This window comes from Grampus griseus (genome assembly GCF_964374135.1).
Source record: "Grampus griseus genome assembly, chromosome: 16".
Classification (NCBI taxonomy): Eukaryota; Metazoa; Chordata; class Mammalia; order Artiodactyla; family Delphinidae; genus Grampus; species Grampus griseus.
This window is the reverse complement of record NC_139010.1, coordinates 83,572,948-83,591,564: the sequence shown is the minus strand read 5'-3', so window position 1 is coordinate 83,591,564 and position 18,617 is coordinate 83,572,948. Positions and strand designations below refer to the sequence as shown.

Genomic DNA, 18,617 nt, shown 5'->3' with positions numbered 1-18,617 from the left:
CTTCACCCCGCTGCAGGAATGAAAAGGAAAACGCAGGACAACATTCCCTCCCTCTGCTCCAGGTTTAGAGCTGTTTCGCGGGCGTGGAGTGCGCTGGGGAGAAGCCTGGCATGTGAAGGAGGCGGGTCTGAACCGACACCTATTGTCTTTCCGAAGGGGACGCACGGAGCCGGAGAACTGGACACGGAGCTGTGGCCCCCAGAGGGGGGGCGGGAGCGCCCGACGCAGCAACAAAGGGAAGGATTCCACGGGCAGGGGCGCAGTCCCTGAGTGTGTCCCTAATAGCACTAATTACACTCGGTGCCAAGCTGGCCAAGTGCGATTTGGTTCTTAAAGGAAACACAACCTTACATGCGTGTTAAATAATAAAAATCACTTCTTCACTGAAGGGAATGATAATCACTTCACTGGGAAAGAAAAATCTGTTTAGACTTTATTATAACATTAAGCAAATTAAACATCAGCATAATCCAGGTGATACCAGAAAAGGGTCAGCAAAGAAATTGACTTTGTTGTTCATTAATTTACATGGATTAGCAGCGGGCAAAAAGATAGCAAATGTGCTCTAGTTTTTTATGATATAATTTCAAACTCTACACCGTTTGTGGCAGGAGGGTGACTTTGGGGTTAATCAGACTGATTTGTCCTTTTAATTGCTTTCTATTCAAAGAAAATTCATTAGATAATGTTCTCTTCAAAATTCATGAATCAATTTAACTGAAGAAACCACGTTAACAGCTCTGGGTTCATTAGCACAGGCGGTTGTGTGACTAGCTGATTGCTGAGAGCGTTTCCTTAGGCAAACAGACTCTGTTTACTGTGATTTCTTTAGAAAGGGTTTTGAAATCAAACTGTTCATCATTATCACTGTCGCCCGTTGTTGTGCCTAACTTAAAAAAAAAAAAAAAAAGGAAGAAACAAAGAAAAGCAAGGCAGCTTGGTGATCACTTGGAGAAAAAGGTTTCAGGGATAGCTGTCTCGGAAAAGAAACGATAAAAGCAGCACAAGTCGACACAGCAAGAAGCAGAGGCCAGTCTCCTGCCTTCTTCCCACAGCCCAGCGTTGCTGGTTTTTGCTTTCCACGTTTTGGCCCAGGGAGAGGATGCTGCCTAGGTCTTCCAGGAGGACAGTCTGGAACTTACTAAACCTGCAGGCATACGGTGAGAGGTGTGTGCAGACAGAAGCTGGAGAGACAGAACAGTTCCGAGAAGCCGCGGCGCAGCTCCCCGGCCGCCACCTGAGCGCCAGGCGCTGACGGACTCCTGCCGAGTCACAGAGCGCCCCTCCTTCCAAGGGGAAAAACACCGTAAAGGAAAACAACTGGACGCCCGTACATGAGTGCAGAGTTTATCAAACATTTTCAGCTTCACTGTCAAGTTTTCCACGGGAAACCGTTTCTCACCTTGTATGTACCAGGCAATGGTACTGGGACGAACAGCTCAAGAAATGCAGTATTTGTCGATCAAGCACATCACTGTATAAATGTACCTGGAAACTCAATTCCACCTTGTAGGGAGCAAATGCATTTATTAGTCTAAGCGGTGCTCAGAGCCAGCGCCTTCGCTCTGGACCTGTGCAAAATCAGACCTGAGCCCCACCCCTCCGAACGGGGAGGGGCAACACTCTCGGTTGTTGGTACCATTCTAAAATGTAGCAAAACCTGCTCATAAAGATTACCATGATCGATGTGTAAAATACATTCTCTTGAGGTGACCACATCAGTCTTTAGTGGCTGGACCATCATTTCAGGTGCCCTAAGGGGCAACCACTGAAACACCATCCTTTTCTCTCCCGTAAGGTCCTCTGCGGAGAGCAGCTGCAGCCTCCGGAGGCCACATTCTGGGTGTTCCTCTCCTTCCCCATCTCCTGCCTGTTCTGGGGTCCGGGTGAGGTCAAGGTAGGCACTGCTGGAAGACTGCTCCTTAGATCCCCCTTACCTTAAGGACACGGCCATCTCCATTTGAGCTTGGGTGGCTACTTAAACACACCCACCACAACCACCTAAACCTGGCAAAAACCGTTTTCTAAACTCTCTTCCTGGATTGCACATCGCGAGCCAGGTCGCTGATGATACTGCGCACCTGTAGGATGCCCCGCCATAGCGTCAAACCCGGTGTCCACGCGTGGGTCATGGCCATTTGACAGGTTTCCAACTTTCCAAGGGTTCTCCCTCCCAGGACTTGCCTTCTCTGGCCTCCGGCACAGAGGGGGCACCCAGGCTGGCACACGGGAGCTCAAGATAATCTGGGAGGGAGCCAGGTTTCTGACCAGGTGACTCCAGAGGCGAGTTCTGACACTACGTGCTCTTCAAGTGTAAACGAGCTAAACTGACCTGATGCCGCCTCAGCATCAAAGCGGCCACACGACCTTTCCAGGAATGAACCTGGGAGGGAGAACCTGAAAGTGGAAGGAAACAGGGGTTCTGGTCCAGGGGGAACAGAGTCAGCGTCTTCCCCCTGCCTATCTCTGCTGAATGCCTTTATAAAACCTGGGCACAAGGCACAGAGCAGCTATTTGAGGGCCGTGGAAAGTAAAGGTCCGGGAAGAGGAATGTGAAGAAACCCCGCAACGACGCACCAGTTTACCACTTTTCCCCTCAATGACCCCCAGCCAGGACGGACCGCAGCCTCGACCCCGGCGGTGCTGCTGCTGCTGCTGCTGCAGACAGAGCCCAGGGCTCTCATCACCCTGAGGAGGGAGAAGGACCCCTGATGCTCAGAGCATGGAGGAGCCCCCCTCTGTGCTATTGCCTCTGAACTCCTGTACCGCCGCCCCCAAGCAATCCTGCAGTGGTAGGGGGCCCGCAGGTGCTGAAGGCCCTGAGGAGAAACATCCTTTCTGATGGGAAGAGCTATGGTCCCCAAAGGTGGGTGGACCCACTGCTTTCCCCTTCTTTGTATTCTCACTGCTCGGCCCTAGATGGAAGCGCAGTCGCAGGAGTGTGTGGTAGCACGGAGAGCCCCCAAGAACTGGGAAGGACCAGGGAGATTGCAGAGAAAGAGGCCTTTGGGAAAGCACACCAGCAAGTTGTTTATAGATTCCTGGATTCGCCCCTGAGCTGGGCATGTGTGGATCTGCCACTAAACCCAAGACTCCGAGAACTGAGGTAAGGGTTAGACCACTGCTGGGGTCCTGGAGGGCAGACATGAACGGGATTGCAGAGGCTACAAAGGAACGGATACTGAAACCACAACCTGCAGAAGCCTGGTCAGGACTCATGGGCTGTATCCAACCAGGTCGAGTGTCTCAGAAACAAAAATATCAACATTACTGTAAGATTTACACGAGACCCAGAGTCTCAGAATATCATATTCAAAATGATCAGGTTACACCCCCAGATTACGTAGCATATGAAGAATCAGGAAAACCTGAACTTGCCTGGGAAAGACAGTCAACAAACGTAAAGGCCAAAGCTGACACAGGAGTTAGAATCACCTGACAACCGCCCCTCTCCCTCAAGCTTTCTGAGGTATGATTAACAAATAAAACTGTAAGATACTTAAGGTGTGATGACTTGATAAACATCACCTGACAACCACTTCAAAGGATCTGTAATAAAAATGCTGTGAGAAGGGAAAATACCCACGAAACAAATGAAAATACAGAGAGTTTTTTTAAAAAAATAGAAGTTACAAAGAATCAGATGGAGAATTCAGTACTGAAAAATTCAACATACAAAACGAAAAAACTGCACTGCATGGGGCTTCTTAGCAGAATGCGGATGCCAGAGGAAGAGCCACTGAGACTGAGGATAAGTCAGCAGAAACGATCAACCAGAGAAACAGGAAAAAATGTCAAAAGCAAACAACAAAAACCAAAACCAGCCTCGGGGACATGTTGGAAAAGCCAAAAGGTCTAACATGCGTGTTACTGGAGTTCCGGAAGGAGACAGAGAAAAGTGTGGTGTAGAAGAAAGAAACAATAGCTAAACATTTTCCAAATCTGGCAAGAGATATACAACCATAGATTTAAGAAGCTCAGCAAAGTGCAAACAGGACACACCCAAAGAAATCCACTCCCAGACATACCGCGATGAAGCTGCTGAAATCTAAAAACAAAGAAAGAAATCTTGACAACAAAGAAAAATGCTGCATTGTTTATAGGAGAGCAGTGTTTGAATGACTACAGAATTCTTATAGTAGCCACAGAGGTAGAAGGACGCAGTGGCAATGTTAACGCGCTGAAACACAAGAGCTGTCAACTTAGAATTCTACATCCAGTTTTGAAAAAAATCTTTCTGGAGGGAAGTTAAAATAAAGATGTTTTCAGATTAAAAAAAACAAAAGTTAAGGTGTTGCCAGCAGACCTGAAATGCTAAAGGAAGTTCTTCAGTAAGAAGCAAAATAATACCAGAGGGAAGTGTGGAACATTAGGAACAAAAGCAGAACAAAACAAATGGTAACTATTTGGCTAAATGCCAAAGACTGTTCTTCTGTCGAGTTCTTTAAAATATGTTTAATGACTGAAAGCAAAACCATGACATCAACAGATAAGATTTTCAATGTACACAGAGGTAAAACAAGACACCATAACATAAAGCAGGGAGTTAAAGGACCTACATGGTGGTGAGGCTTCTATATTCTACTTTAAGGTGGAGAAATATTGATTCCAATTAGACTGTGACAGTTAAGTACGTATCATAATCCCTACAGCAACCACTAGAAAAACTATGAGATAATATAGTTAAAAAACACACGATATAAAAGAATGTTAAAATATTCCATAGGAAGGAAAGAAAGGGGAAAGAAAAATGAAAAACCGAGGGAAAAGATAGAAAATGAATAATAATATGTGATAATAAAATGTAATAAATAATAAGACAGCAAATAAAATGAAATAAATGTTTGACATCCCAACCCTAAATGCTTATGTACCTAACGACAGGGCTCAAACGCAGGAAGCAAAAAAATGGCAAAACTGAAAGGATAATTAGACAAATCCACAATTTTACTTGAAGACTTCACTACTTCTCCCTCATAATTCATAGAAATAGTTGACAGAACATCAAGGATGCAGAAATAAAAAACACTGTGAACCAACTTGTTTTAACTGACATTTATAGAATAGCCAGTAACAGCAGAATAGATACTCTTTACAAATGCACATGGAACACCAATCAAGATGAAGCAGATTCTGGGTTAGGAAACAAATGTTAACAACGTTTAAACAACTGAAATCAGACGAGTGATGTTCTCTGATCATAATGGAAAAAGACAAAAGGAAAATCTCCAAACATCTGGAGAGTAAGTAAGCCATTGCTAAATAATCTGTGGGTCACAGAAGGTCTTAAGGGATGAAAACAGAATTGAACTGAACAAAACTGAAAACACAGCATATCACAGTTTATGGGCCACAGCTAGCATTTTAGAGGGACATCTGTGGTATTAAGTGCATATTTTAGAAAAAAAGGTCTCAGATTAGTAATAACATAAAATTAATAATAAGCTTCCACCTTAAGAAACCAGAAAGAGAAAAGCAAAATAAACCAAAAGGAGAAGGAAGGAAAGAATAAAGGTAATAGCAGAAACTAGTGAAATCGGAAACAAAAAATGATAGAGTAAAATACATGAAGCCAAAACTGGGTTCTTTAAAAAGAAAAATAAATGGATAAATCTTTAGTAAGACTGATTAAAAAAACCCAACAAATTATCAACATGAGGAACAAAAGAGAGGATGTTACTACTGACCTCACAGACATTAAATTGACAAAAAATTTTTCCTACAAATAACTCTAGGCACAATATTCAATATCATAGATGAATTAGACAAATTTATCTAAAACTACAAACTACCAAAACTCATCCAGGATGAAACAGATAACTGGAAATAGTCCTGTAACTATCAAAGAACTTGAATTCATAGTTTAAAATCTTCTGAAATCACAGGGCCAGATAATTTCACCAGAAAATTCTATCAAACATTTAAATAACACATCAATTCAGCATTACCTTTTTCAGAATAATAGAAGAGAAGGGAACAACACTTCTCAAGGCATTTTATGAGGCTAGAATTACTCCAATATTAAAATCAAAAAAGACAGTAACCAGAAAAGCGCAGATCAGCATCTCTCATGGACATACATGCAAAAATCCTCAACGAAGTGTTTGCAAATCAAATCGAGAAATACATCAAGAACAAGACATCAAAATTCAGTGGAGTCTGTCCCAGGAATGGAGGGCTGATTCAATATTTGAAAAATTAATCTATTATAAAGCTACAGTAATCAAGATAGGATGTACTGCTGAAAAAACACCTAGATCAACGGAACACCATAAAACAACCCACATAAATAGAGAAGCAAAGGCAATTCAATGGAAAAAGGCTAGTCTTTCCAACCAATGTTGCTGGAACAACTGGCCAGCCACATGCAAATATGAATCTAGACACAGACCATATGCATCTTCTACAAAAACGAACTCAAAACGGATCACAGACGTAAATCTAAAAGGCAAAATTATAAAACACCTAGAAGATGGTCACCTAGAGAAAAATCTAGGTGACCTTGCATTTAGGGAAGAGTTTTTGGATAGAGCATGATTCATGAAAGAAAAAAATGGGTAAGTTGAACTTTATCACAATGAATTTCTGCTCTTTGAAAGATGCTGTTAAGACACCTTAAAGAAAAGCCATAGGCTGAAAGAAAATTTTGCAAAACTCGCATCTGATAAAGGACTTGTATCCAAAATACACAAAGAATTCTTAAAAAACTCAACAATAAGAAAATAACTCAATTAGAAAACGGATAAGAGCTTAATAGACACCTCCTCACCAAAAAAGATATACAGACGACAAATAAGCATATGATAAGCTGCTTAACATCATTTGTCATTAGGGAGTTATACGTTGAAACAATGGGATACAATTACACACCTATCAGGATGGCTAAAAACAAAACAAACAAACAAACAAACAAGAAAAACCCTCAATAGTACTGACTGCTGGTGAGGATGAGGGATATTCATTCATTGCTGATGAAAATGCAAAGTGCAACAGCGACTTTGGAAGAAAGTTGGTCGTTTCTTAGAAAGCTAAACTGAGGCTTACCACATGAACCAGCAACCGCACTCCTAGATATTTACTCAACTGATTGGAAAACTTATGTCCACACAAAAACCCACACGTGAATGTTTACAGCAGCTTTACTCACCTATTGCCAAAAACTGGAAACCAAGATGTCCTTTAATAGGTAAATTAACTACGGAACACCCATACAATGGAATATTATTCAGTCATGTAAAGAGTGAACTATCAAGTCACAAAAAGACATGCAGGAATCTTAAATGTATATTGCCAAGTGAAAAAAAAAATTCTGGAAAGGCTACATGCTGTATGATCCCAACTCTATGACCTTTTGTAAAAGGAATAACAATAGAGACATACATTCAATGTATGCAAATTAACAACAGCGATATACTTAGGAGACTGGAGGACCCCAGGAAAGAATGCAGGCGGTGACAAGAGAATCTAACTGTATGACAAACGTATGAACAAGCCCACTGAGGTGTGTGGGAGGAAACATGGTGACCTAAGTAACTCTGGAAATGAGTGGAGTCCATAAGACTAAGACAAAAGGAACTGCACTGTGCACTGTACTCTGGTTGATACAGTTGTTTCCTATGGAAGTACAGGATAAAAATCCTGATACTGCTATACGGTATACTGGGCTCAAACAACTAGCTAAACGGATGGCAGAAGGCTGGAGCCAGTTTCTCACAGATAAGCAAGAGGCGGCCAGAAGGATCCATGTAATAATGGATTAGAACTCTGTGTAGACATGAGTATGAACTAACGTTTATCTTCATGTTGGTACCGAGCAAGGCCAACCTCAACAGTGTTAAATCATTATGATAGTATGTACCCTGATACGACTGCATGAAAATGGCATTTTACCTCTGTGGTCTTCCACAACGCCACGGTCCCAGTCTATGATGAGAAAAGCATCATATAAATTCGAATATAGTGACACTTTACAAAATTCCTGACAAGTACTCCTGAAAACTGTCAAGGTCATCTAAAACAAGGAAAATCTGAGAAAATGTCAAAGCTAAGAGGAGTCTAAGGAGATATAATGACCAAATCTATCATGGTATCCTAAACTGGTTCCTGGAACAGAAGAAGGACATTAGGTAAAACCTAAGAAAATCTGAATAAGATATGAACTTTAGTTAGTAAGATATCAGTACTGGTTTGTTGATTGTAACAAGTGTATCACACTAATATGTCAATTATAGGGCAAAATGAGTGTGGGGTATCAGGGAACTCTCTGTACTAACTTCTCAATTTTTTTTGTAAATCTAAAACTGTTCTAAAAAATGAAGTCAATTAAAAATGAACTAATATGATCCACCATATTAACAGCCTAATGAAGAAAAATACATAATATCAATTGTGGTAGGAAAAAAATTTAACAAATTTCAACATCCATTCAAGATGAGAGCTCTCAGCCATTAGGAATAACCCGATAAAGATATTAGACAAAAAAACCATACAGTTAATATCAGACTTAACTGTGAAAAGATGAATGCTTTTCCTCTCAAGACTGAGACGAAAGCAAGGATGTCCAATCCTAATTAGTATCATTGTGGAAGTTCTAGCCATTACACTAAGGCAAGAGAAGGAAATAAAAGTCATACATTTTGGAAAGAAAGAAATAAAACTGTCCCTATTCACAGACAACATGATTTGTTTATGGGAAAATTCCGAGGAATCTGTCAAAACAAACAAACAAAAAACAAACCAACAACAAAACCAACTTTGAACTAATAGGTGAATTTAGCAAAGTCACCAGGTACAAGGTCAACAACCCAAAATCAATCACAGTTCTGTCACTGATAATAGCTCCAACAAAAATGCAATACTTAGATTTAAATCTAACAAATTATATACAAGATCGTTATGTTGAAAATTACAAAATACTGATATATTGATAATATTATAAAAGAATACCTAAATAATTTGAGAGACATACCATGTTCATGGACAGGAAGTCTCAATATTATAAAGATTTCAATTCTCAAAAAATTGATCTATAGAGTTATTTCCATTCCACTCAAAATCCCAGAGATATTTGCTGAAGATATAGACAAGCTTCTTCTAAAACTTACATGGAAAGGAAAAGGAACCTGAATTGTCAAAACATTTTGAAACAGGCAAAAAAAAAAAAAAGGGAGAAAGCACACGAGCAGGTTTTAAGACTCACTATTATGCTGTTATAGATCAGGATAATATGAAATTGTAAAGGGATAAGCATAGAGATTTCCAAAAGAGACTAGCACACGTATGTCCAAATGGTTTCTGACAAAGGTGCAAAGGCATTTCAACGGAAAAAGGTATTATTTTCAAAAATGGTGTTGGAAAACTTGACATCTACATGCAAAACACTGAACTCTGACCTAAATCTCATACCTTATAAAAATTAATTTAAAATAAATCGTATATTTAAATAAAACTTTCAACTAAGAAAGTTTTAGAAGAAAACAGAGAAAACCTTTGTGACCCGAAGTTAGGCATACAGTTCTCAGACGTGTCATCAAAACCACAATTCATAAATTAAAAAATAAACTGAACTTCATCAAAATGAAAAAAAAAATTGGTCTGTGAAAGCCAGTGTTAGGAGATAAAAGACAAGTTAGAGCCTGGGAGAAAATATTTGGAAATAACAAATCTAACGAAGGACTTCTATCTGCAATATACATAAAAGATCTTTAAACTCAACAGTAGGAAAACAAACCACCTAATTAAAAAAATGGGCCAAAGACCTGAACTGACAGCTTGCCAAAGGAGGATATACTGTGGTAAATAAGCCCATGAAAAGATGTTCAACATAACCGTTAGGGAAATGCAAATTGAAACCACGATGACACAGCATTACATACCTATTAGAATGGCTATAATAAACACGTGAAGATGTATCTATGCTGTGGAACACAACAACAATTAAGAGGAATAAACGACAGACACATAGAACGGTTTGGATGAATCTCAAAGGCATTAAGCTGAGTCACAGAAACTAGGCTCAAAAGATTAAATGCTGTTGGAGCCCGTTTCTATGACGTTCCCTAAACCACAAGCCGTGGTTATGGAGACCAGCTCAGTGGCTGCCCAGAGTCGGGGAGATGGGGAGGGAGGCGACTATGATCACAGATGGGCAGTGGGAGCAGTTTCTACGGCTGTGCAACTCCCGGGTCCTGATTACGGGGACGCTCACAGAAATCTGTGCACGTAGGAAACTCCATAGCACCATATACCACAAAAAGTCAACTTCACTACGTGAAAAAACAGGATAGAGGGAACCACGTCTTCTAGACACCTTTTCTTTAACGAAAGAGAGTTTTCTTCTGGAAGGTCAAGATACCTACTTCAAACGGAGTCTAGGTCACATTCTCTGCAAAATCTTTCCCCTCTGCACGTCCCCCCCTCAAGGCTCTCAATAATACAGCCACCACGGTGGTCCCTTCTACCCAACCCAGGTCAGAGCAAGGACCTGCCTTATGGGTCCGCATGTCAACAGTCAGCTCCGTGGCTGACCCAGAGGAGGCATCCAGTGAGCGTCGACTAGATGAATAAAGGGGGTGGGTATAAGCATGGGGCCTGGTCTTCCCTACATCCACTTGAGGACGGCTGGTGCAGAGGCGAGAGGGGGCAGCACCGTTTTCCCTGAGAGCAATCTCCACCTGCCAAGCCTGACTCAGGTGACAGCGCAACTGGCAGAGGCTTGCAAGGTCCCAAGGCAAGAGGAAGCTGCTGGGCCGGGCGGCATGGCAGGGATGCTGTTCTGTCAAGGCACGTGGTCCTGATGCAAGTACTGAGGACAAGCGGGCGGAGGGGCACCTGCAGCCCTGCCAGCTCTCAGACGTGCTCAGGACGAACAGCTGCCGCCGGCCAGAGCGGCGGCCCCAGCAGCCTTGCTCCCTGCATCTTCCGGATGGGAAACCGGGCAGCGTCTGGCAGAGCGAGGGCAGAGGGGTCTGGCTCTGCTCCCTGCAGGCACAGCTCCAGCAGTTCAGCCGCGGGCCTCTGGATGGGCCAGAGCAGGTCAACCCCACTGCTCACCGGGCTCAGCAAGGGGTGTGCACTCTGAGGGGCCTGAGTAAATACAAAGGAGTCCCCTGACGACGGGGCTCCAGAACTCCAAACTCCCTCCTGCCAGCCGCAGCTGCTTCTGACGTTAGGAGTGGCTGACTGGTAAATTACCTCTTCTTTCCGTATGTTCTGATATACGTGTATTTCATTACATATGAAATGTAACGTGGCTTAAGTGAAAATAACTGGATTCATTTCAACATGCCAGCCACGACCTCTACCACCCTACAAGTATCAGAGAAAAAACAAAGAAATAAAAGAGTTTATAGGTCACTCCAAAGGTTCAGGAATCAACATAGTATTTTCACTTTAGCGCGTCTTACCAAGATGGACTAAAGGAATTAAATATATCTACCTGAGAGTGTCAGACCGGTGAATGGGAGGGGGTGTGAGTTTCCTGACATCGGGACGGCACACACCACGTGAAGCATGTGACAATCTGCTGTGGAATTGGGAGCAGGGTCAGAAATGACGTGATGCCAGTGACACAGGGACACTGGCCTGGGCTGCTCAGGATGGGTGAGAAGATTTACTTGGAGAACGTAAGGGACATTCCTGACACGGGAAGAGTGCTACCTCGTGGTGCCCATGGGGGACAACCTTTATTTCTAACATACTACAAAAACAGCCTGGAAAAAACCGTGGCATTGGATGGAGAGCTCCAACACGGACAAGGACACGGGGAGGGCCGTGCTGGAGCAGAGCTGACGGGGGCTGGGCCTTGAAGAGTGGGTAGGAGTTTCCCAAAGAGAAGTTGGGGGTTCTTCAAGTAGAAGTGAGCCCCCAGATGGGACACTGGGGCGGGCAACTGATGCGGCAGTGGCAGGCGGTTCCCGTCTAGAAGACGTCCACGTGCTGCTCAGTGTACTGCCACTTGCTCCTTCTGCAAGTGCCCGAGGCGAGGATCCCTCTTCCAGCCAATGGAACACGGCGGCGCCAGCCTCTTCTGGTTCCCAGCGTGGGGCTCTGTGGTCCCAGGCAATGCTGAGAGCCCAGATCACAGGCCCCGAGGGAGACCCCCACCCTCAGGGCTCCCGCGTGAGCCTGGAATAACCGTCCAGCTAATGGCAGAGCTACTGAAACTGTGTGCAAGGCAGAACTCACGGCCTTGGTCCAAAAATATTCAAGGAAAAAGGAAGCTTCCTGCTTCTTTCGCCTAAGGCACCTGGTTCACCTGGGGTGAGACGCGCCTCCGCCCTCCCCGCGGCTCAGTGCAGGGCTCTCCGGCGACGGCGGGGAAGGCCACAGGCTAAGGCAGCTGGCCTGGCCCCGTGGCCCTCAGCCCGCTGCTCTGGTTCCACCTTCCCAACTACTTCCCACTAGACGCAAGGCTTCCGAGCCCTCAGCAGCCTCTCCCGGATGTACGGCTCGTCCTAACCCGACTGCCGTCCACACAGCTGGCCAGGGGTCTCGTGTGCTCTGCTCTCCCGGGTGGGCCTGGAGGGTGAGATGAAGCCCCGTCCTGGCCATGCGGGTTTTGGTTACGGGGTGCGTCTCCACCCAGTCCCAGTGGCTCCGCCGAGGCCTCTGCTCTGGCTGAGTCTGCACTCCAGCCAGCCTCCTCAGCGCCTGCAGGGCGAGCCATGGAAGAAACCCTGCAGCCCCACGCGGCCAACAGCGGCCGTGCTCCAAGTATTAATTCTTTGGTAGTGGAGGAGCCAGCCTCCCTGCCCCTGAAGGGAGACACCAACGCCTCCACCTTTGAGGCTCTCCTTAAAAATTAGGCCCGACCACACACAGCACCCGCCACCTCCGGCGTGCACCTGGTTCCGAGCCCGACATCCACCTGCAGCTCTGGGTGGCGCATCATTTCACACTTTCCTTTTCCGGCTGGCCGCCAGCACCTCAAGGACGGGGCACACCCAGTACAAGCCCTCGTCTGGGGGACAACCCCCCGGAAGTCTGAGGGATGAAGCTGTGTTGCCTTTCAAAGGAGCCCTTTGGGAAGTGCTGTCCCTTCTCTGAACATACTTGGCTACTTCTTCAGGTACTGCCCCTGGGCCAACTGGTAAGGCTTCCAGTAAAGATGGCCTGTTAGTTTGTGGTCTCAACTCATCGGGGTGCAAAGCTATTTCTGCTGGTCTAACAACCAGCGTCCGGTGTTGGGTAGGCCGAATTTTGGATCACTTCCCAAAAGTCAAATCCACTCCTGGGTGAGAAAAGTTGCCAACGCAGAGTATTCCGAAGCACCTTCCAGTCCCTGGTACACAGCAGGGAGTCAGTCAGCGCCCGGTAAACTGGGTGATGCGACGGCTGGAAGCCATTTCCAAAGAGAAGGTCTCCAAATCTTCTGAGGAAAGCTGGGGAAACAGGCATGGGTGTTACTTTGAAGAAGATTCATCTGGAAATGTCGGTAAATGTGCTTAAAAACCACTGATGGTCGTAACAAGTGCCAACATTTATTGAGCATTTACTGTGCACCAGGCACTGTGCGACGCGCATCTCGTTCAGTCCTCGGGAGCCCCCGCGCTTCGGGTTGTATCACCGTCTACTGCAGAGGGGAGGCGCCCCCCGGGTCAGAGGGGGTGGATATTGAAAGGCACGCTCTGCAGGCAGCTCTCACTCGCTGGCAGGCAGCTCCGACTCGCTGCCAGGCCTCAGCACTCACTGCAGAAAGTTCACGCTGGGCTGCTTGCCATGGTCCCCCGGGGGTGGAATGGGGCGCGCACCACACGGGGGTCCCTTGAGTTACCTGTGCCAAGGCACTTTGTCCGTCAGGGCCGCGCAGATGTCAGGGCTGGTCTCCATCCCATCCCTGCCCCTTCCCTCCTCGCAACGGGGCGTTCTTCACCACACTGAATCTGGAAAGGGGACAGGAGCCCCAGCAGACCCTCGTGTCCTTCTGCTGCTTGGCCTGGGTCTTTCCCTCTCGGGGTCCCCACAGGTGACTCGTACTCAGTGGCTGCCCCTCACCAGGCACGGGCACAGCCTTGACGGTCCGGGCAGGCGGGGCAGCGGGGGCCCCCGTGGTGGAAGGCACCCCCGTGCGCGAGCGTCCCGTCAGGCTGGGAGACAAGCTCCGAGGTCAGCACGCTGCAGCCTGCTGCGAGTTTCACACTTACACTCCCTGCCCATCAGAGGGGGGCTCTCGGTTCTGCTAACAAGAAAATACACGGTGTTTTAAAAGTTATTCTTTCTTGTAGGTCAGGGGAAGGAAGGACCTGTGCCCCGGGCCCTCACATGCACATGATGTGAAATACCCTTCCCGCTGCCTTGGGCACACGCTGTACGGCTCTGATTTGCTTCTGATCTAGCAGAGGCCAGGCTGAGTGTGGGGTACAGGTTAACAAAAGGAACGTGAAGCTGACGCTGCAGGTCAAGCACCACAGCTGTGCGCATCTCTAGCTGCGGACCAAGAGTAAAATTTTTTTTTTAATAGATCTTTATTGGAGTATAATTGCTTTACAGTGTTGCGTTAGTTTCTGCTGTATAACAAAGTGAATCAGCTATACGTATACATATATCCCCATATCCCCTCCCTCTTGTGTCTCCCTCCCACCCTCCCTATCCCACCCCTCTAGGTGGTCACAAAGCACCGAGCTGATCTTCCTGTGCTATGCGGCTGCTTCCCACTAGCTATCTATTTTACGTTTGGTAGTGTATATACGTCCATGCCACTCTCTCACTTCGTCCCAGCTTACACTTCCCCTCCCCGTGTCCTCAAGTCCATGCTCTACGTCTGCGTCTTTATTCCTGTCCTGCCCCTAGGTTTGTCAGAGCCTTTTTTTTGGTTTGTTTTTTTTTAGATTCCATATATGTGTTAGCATACAGCATTTGTCAAAAAGAATAAATTCTAATGTACACAATTTAGAAAAACAAAATGAAAAAAAAAAATCATGAACCCGCAACACAAATTTCATTACGAGAAACCTCCAGGAGCGCTGAACATCTGCGAGCTTTAGAGCAGCGGTCCTCAAAGTCCAGTCTGGGGAGCTTCAGGGTCCCTGAGACCTGTTTAGGGGCACTGTGAGGTGAAAACTACTTTCACAGTAATACTAAGGTGCTGTTTATTTGCCTTTTAAATTCTCATTCTCCCAGAAGCACGCAGAAGTTTCCCATAAGCTACACGATGTGTGAACAACAGACTGAATGCAGGAGCAGCTATGAGAATCCACCTGTCTTCCATTAAGGCAAAGGCATGAAAGAAACTGGCAACAACGCAAAACAATGCTACTCTTCTAAGTGTTTTTGTTCTTGGAAGATAGAGGTATTTTCATATAAATATATTATTTTTGATAACATGCAGTGAATTTATTATTGTTCCTTTAGAACAAATCAATATATTAAAAAAATTCTCAGGTTTAATTTCCAACGTGGTAAATGCAGACAGATAAAGTGCTCATAACCCAAAGCTCTTCGGGGTCCTCAAGAGTTCTGAGGAGGACAGAGGGGTCCAGAGGTAGATGATCTCAATACAGGGTTAAGGCGGGTCCCTTTCCACGCCCGGACAGGCCGAGCAGGGCTCTGAGCTCATGAATAGCAATGGCCTCCGCGGGCTCCGGCTGGCCCTGGGCGCACCAGAACACAATCTCAGAGCTCATCTCGCAGAAAGGATTGGACTATTAGCCCTCGGAAATGAGCCTCCTGCCTCACCCACTGCGGGGACGTGACGCGCTCACCTGGCGAGACTGGCGCAGGTGAAGTGGGTTCAACAGCCTCACAGCTGCACCTGGGCGTATTTGCATTCACCTTCCCAATAATTAGAGCGCCCGAAACTTATTTAACAAAAGAATTATGCCTAAGACTTTAAGCTCAAACTTAAGAAAGCCTACAGAGAAATGATTAAACTGTCAATGTCCTGGTACGAACGTGAATAATTATACATTAACACCCTTTACCATTCAAATAATTGTCATTCAGCTCAAACCTGAATAACTGACTTCCCAAAAGGTGTTAACGGTTTCTGAACAATATAGGAAATATAGAGAAAGACGCCGTATTAAAAAAAACAAACAAACACCAAAGGGGGAGGGAGGGAAGGAAGGAGTTAACAGGGTTACTGAGGGTCACTGTAAAAAAGGGAGTCAAAATCAAGCCTGAGCTTCCTTGTCCTAATTCCCTTTGACGTCCCCACAGCCCCTGCAAACCTCCTCTACCTGTGTTCTGCCTTGGAGCCCTCCTTTTTTCTCCTTCCCCTTAGAAATACTCCCAACTTTCTCGGCTGGTTGCGCTGTATCTCCGGAACGAGCCTACCCCACAGGAAGGACAGAACCCACGGGCACAAGCTTGTTATCAAAACAACAGGAAGGCAGAAAAATCAGATTTAAATCAGATTTAAATGATAATTTTCCAACATCAGTGTCCCTTTCTCTGCCCAGAGTCAGCGAGAAGAGGCCTCTGTCAAATCTCGCCTTCCCATTTGTGACTTTAGTCCAGAGGCAGAAAAGGTACCAGTGGCTAGTGAATTTCAGATCCATGTCATTTCATGCCATACGCACCAGTGTTCTGTAAAAATGAGTCAACATATGCATACCGGACCCCACCCCTCTCCAACCCAGTTCAGGAACGCCCGTGCACTCTTTCAGAGCTTCTAGAAGCCTTCTGCTAGCCCTCCAGAGCATCCGGCTTGATTAGCACAAATCTCGATGCTCCTGCAAAGTCTAAAAATACGCTTCCTTTTGAACCCACCATCCTAGGCCCAGCACAGAGGCCCCAGTTGGTGTCATTTAACTCAATCTCTGGGAACACTGGCAAATCTAAAGGGGGGCGGGTGAGTCTGAACGATCCCCACCCATGCGGCTTCTTGAGCTTGTCTGAAATAGCCCTGAGGTCTGTTAAATAATTTTAGCTAACTTTGGATGACCAACCCAACAGAAAGAAGCATAAGCCCTTAATTTCTTAATGAATTATTCTTTACCGTGGGACGGGGATTACGCCATGGAGAAGGCATATCATTACTGACAGAGCTGTCAGAAGGACAGGCACAAGGAAAACTGGCAAGCTTTAATTTCTCTGCAGAGAAATGAGGGGCTCTTTGGGGATTAATCTCAGTATCAACATTGAGCCTTTGCCGCAGGGCAGCTGAAGAATTCAAAAGAAGTTGTGACTGAATTTTGAGTGATGGAATCCAGCTCCAATTGTGCAGCTGACTTTGGTTTCTCACCTATTCAAATGAGGACGAGGCTCTGCAGGTGTGGGTGAAGGGGGTAACGGGTGCCCTCGGCAGGGGTGATGAGCAGGAAAGGCGGGAGAAGGGCCTGGCCAGGGTACCCACTGTGAACACGCGTGGAGAAAGTTCACCCGGGTAGACGGGGAGGTGGGAGGACACACCACCGCCCCCCCCCCTCCACTTGCCCAGCCCGTCGGATCCCGGTCTCCTCCTCTCCTCGCAAGGACCAGGGCTGAGTGCAGAGAGGGGCTGCTGGGGCAGGTGGCAACCCCATAAGGTAACGCTAAAGTCCTTCAGCCTTTTACACTTCGCATCAGATCTGTTCCCTGAAAAGTCAGTCCTCGCCCGTTTACAAAGGGATGAGGACATGATCCTCTCCCTGCTCTGGGCAGGTAAGAGACCAAAGCGGGATAACCCGCCACTGTCTTCCAACCATCCCTGGGGTTTTCTGGAAAGTCTGGGCTGGAGACCAAAACGAGCAGCGCACAGAGCCTAACGGGACACGGACAGTGGGCTCTGAGGCTGGTGACGGCCCCGGTGGAAGCACTGGGATGCCCAGGGCTCAGGGAGCTCTACTTTGTTCCATAACTGAATGAAGACGGTACCTGCAACTCCCACAGGTGTCATGAGAAGGGCGTAGCTGCTGTCACCAGCCCAGTGCTGCCGCTGGGGAAAAACAGGCAGAGCCTGTACCCAGCCGACTATCCAACCCTGCCCAGTGGCCGCTGAGGACCACTGGTATCTGGCAGGGTGCATAGGACCACCTTGCTGCAGTATGGGGATGACTAATGTCACCTGAGAAGGAGCACGCTGGCCTAAGTAAGTAGTGATGTCCCAAACTCAGGCGCACACAGGAGGTTTCAAGACCCATGTGAGGTGTTCGGATTTATCAATTAACTAATTGGCTTCTTACTCATTAATTCAATAAATATTTAATGAGCAGCAACCGGTGGTGACCTCCTTGGCGGGCAAGCCCTTCGTGGAGCAGGTGAATGCCTGGCGTTCACACAACTGAATACAAGTGAGAAGCAGAGCAGAGCGCAGGCTGTGATGGAGAGGCTCCCTGGGCTGAGACCTGTGGGTGACAGGCTCCAGGCAGAGCGGGTGGGTGCCAGGAAGGAGGAGGGGCCGGCTCAGGGGTGCAGGTGGGGCTGCAGAGCACAGCAGGGGCTCCAGGCGGCAGAGGCCACACGGCAGGCCATGGGAATTCTGGGTCTTACCCGGCAGTCCCAGGAGACAGTGCAGACTTTAAAGCAAGGGACGGCATAGCCAAGTGGGTCTTCTTCCAGGGCTGGCTTTAGGCCCCAGGGCAGACAAACCCCCCGAGTTCACCCAAGGTGCCCGCTGCAGCAGGGAAGCCCAGGCACAGCAGCCCAGTGCTGCCAGGGCCTGCTGCCTCCCATTCTGCTTTTGTCCTCGCCACACG

General features: G+C 46.6%; 1 protein-coding gene across 1 annotated transcript in view; it reads right to left on the bottom strand.

Annotated features, from left to right (window-relative positions):
- The window catches only part of MGMT (O-6-methylguanine-DNA methyltransferase), a 284,359-nt gene that overhangs the window by 9,432 nt on the left and 256,310 nt on the right, over nucleotides 1-18,617 (bottom strand). The window lies entirely within an intron of this gene.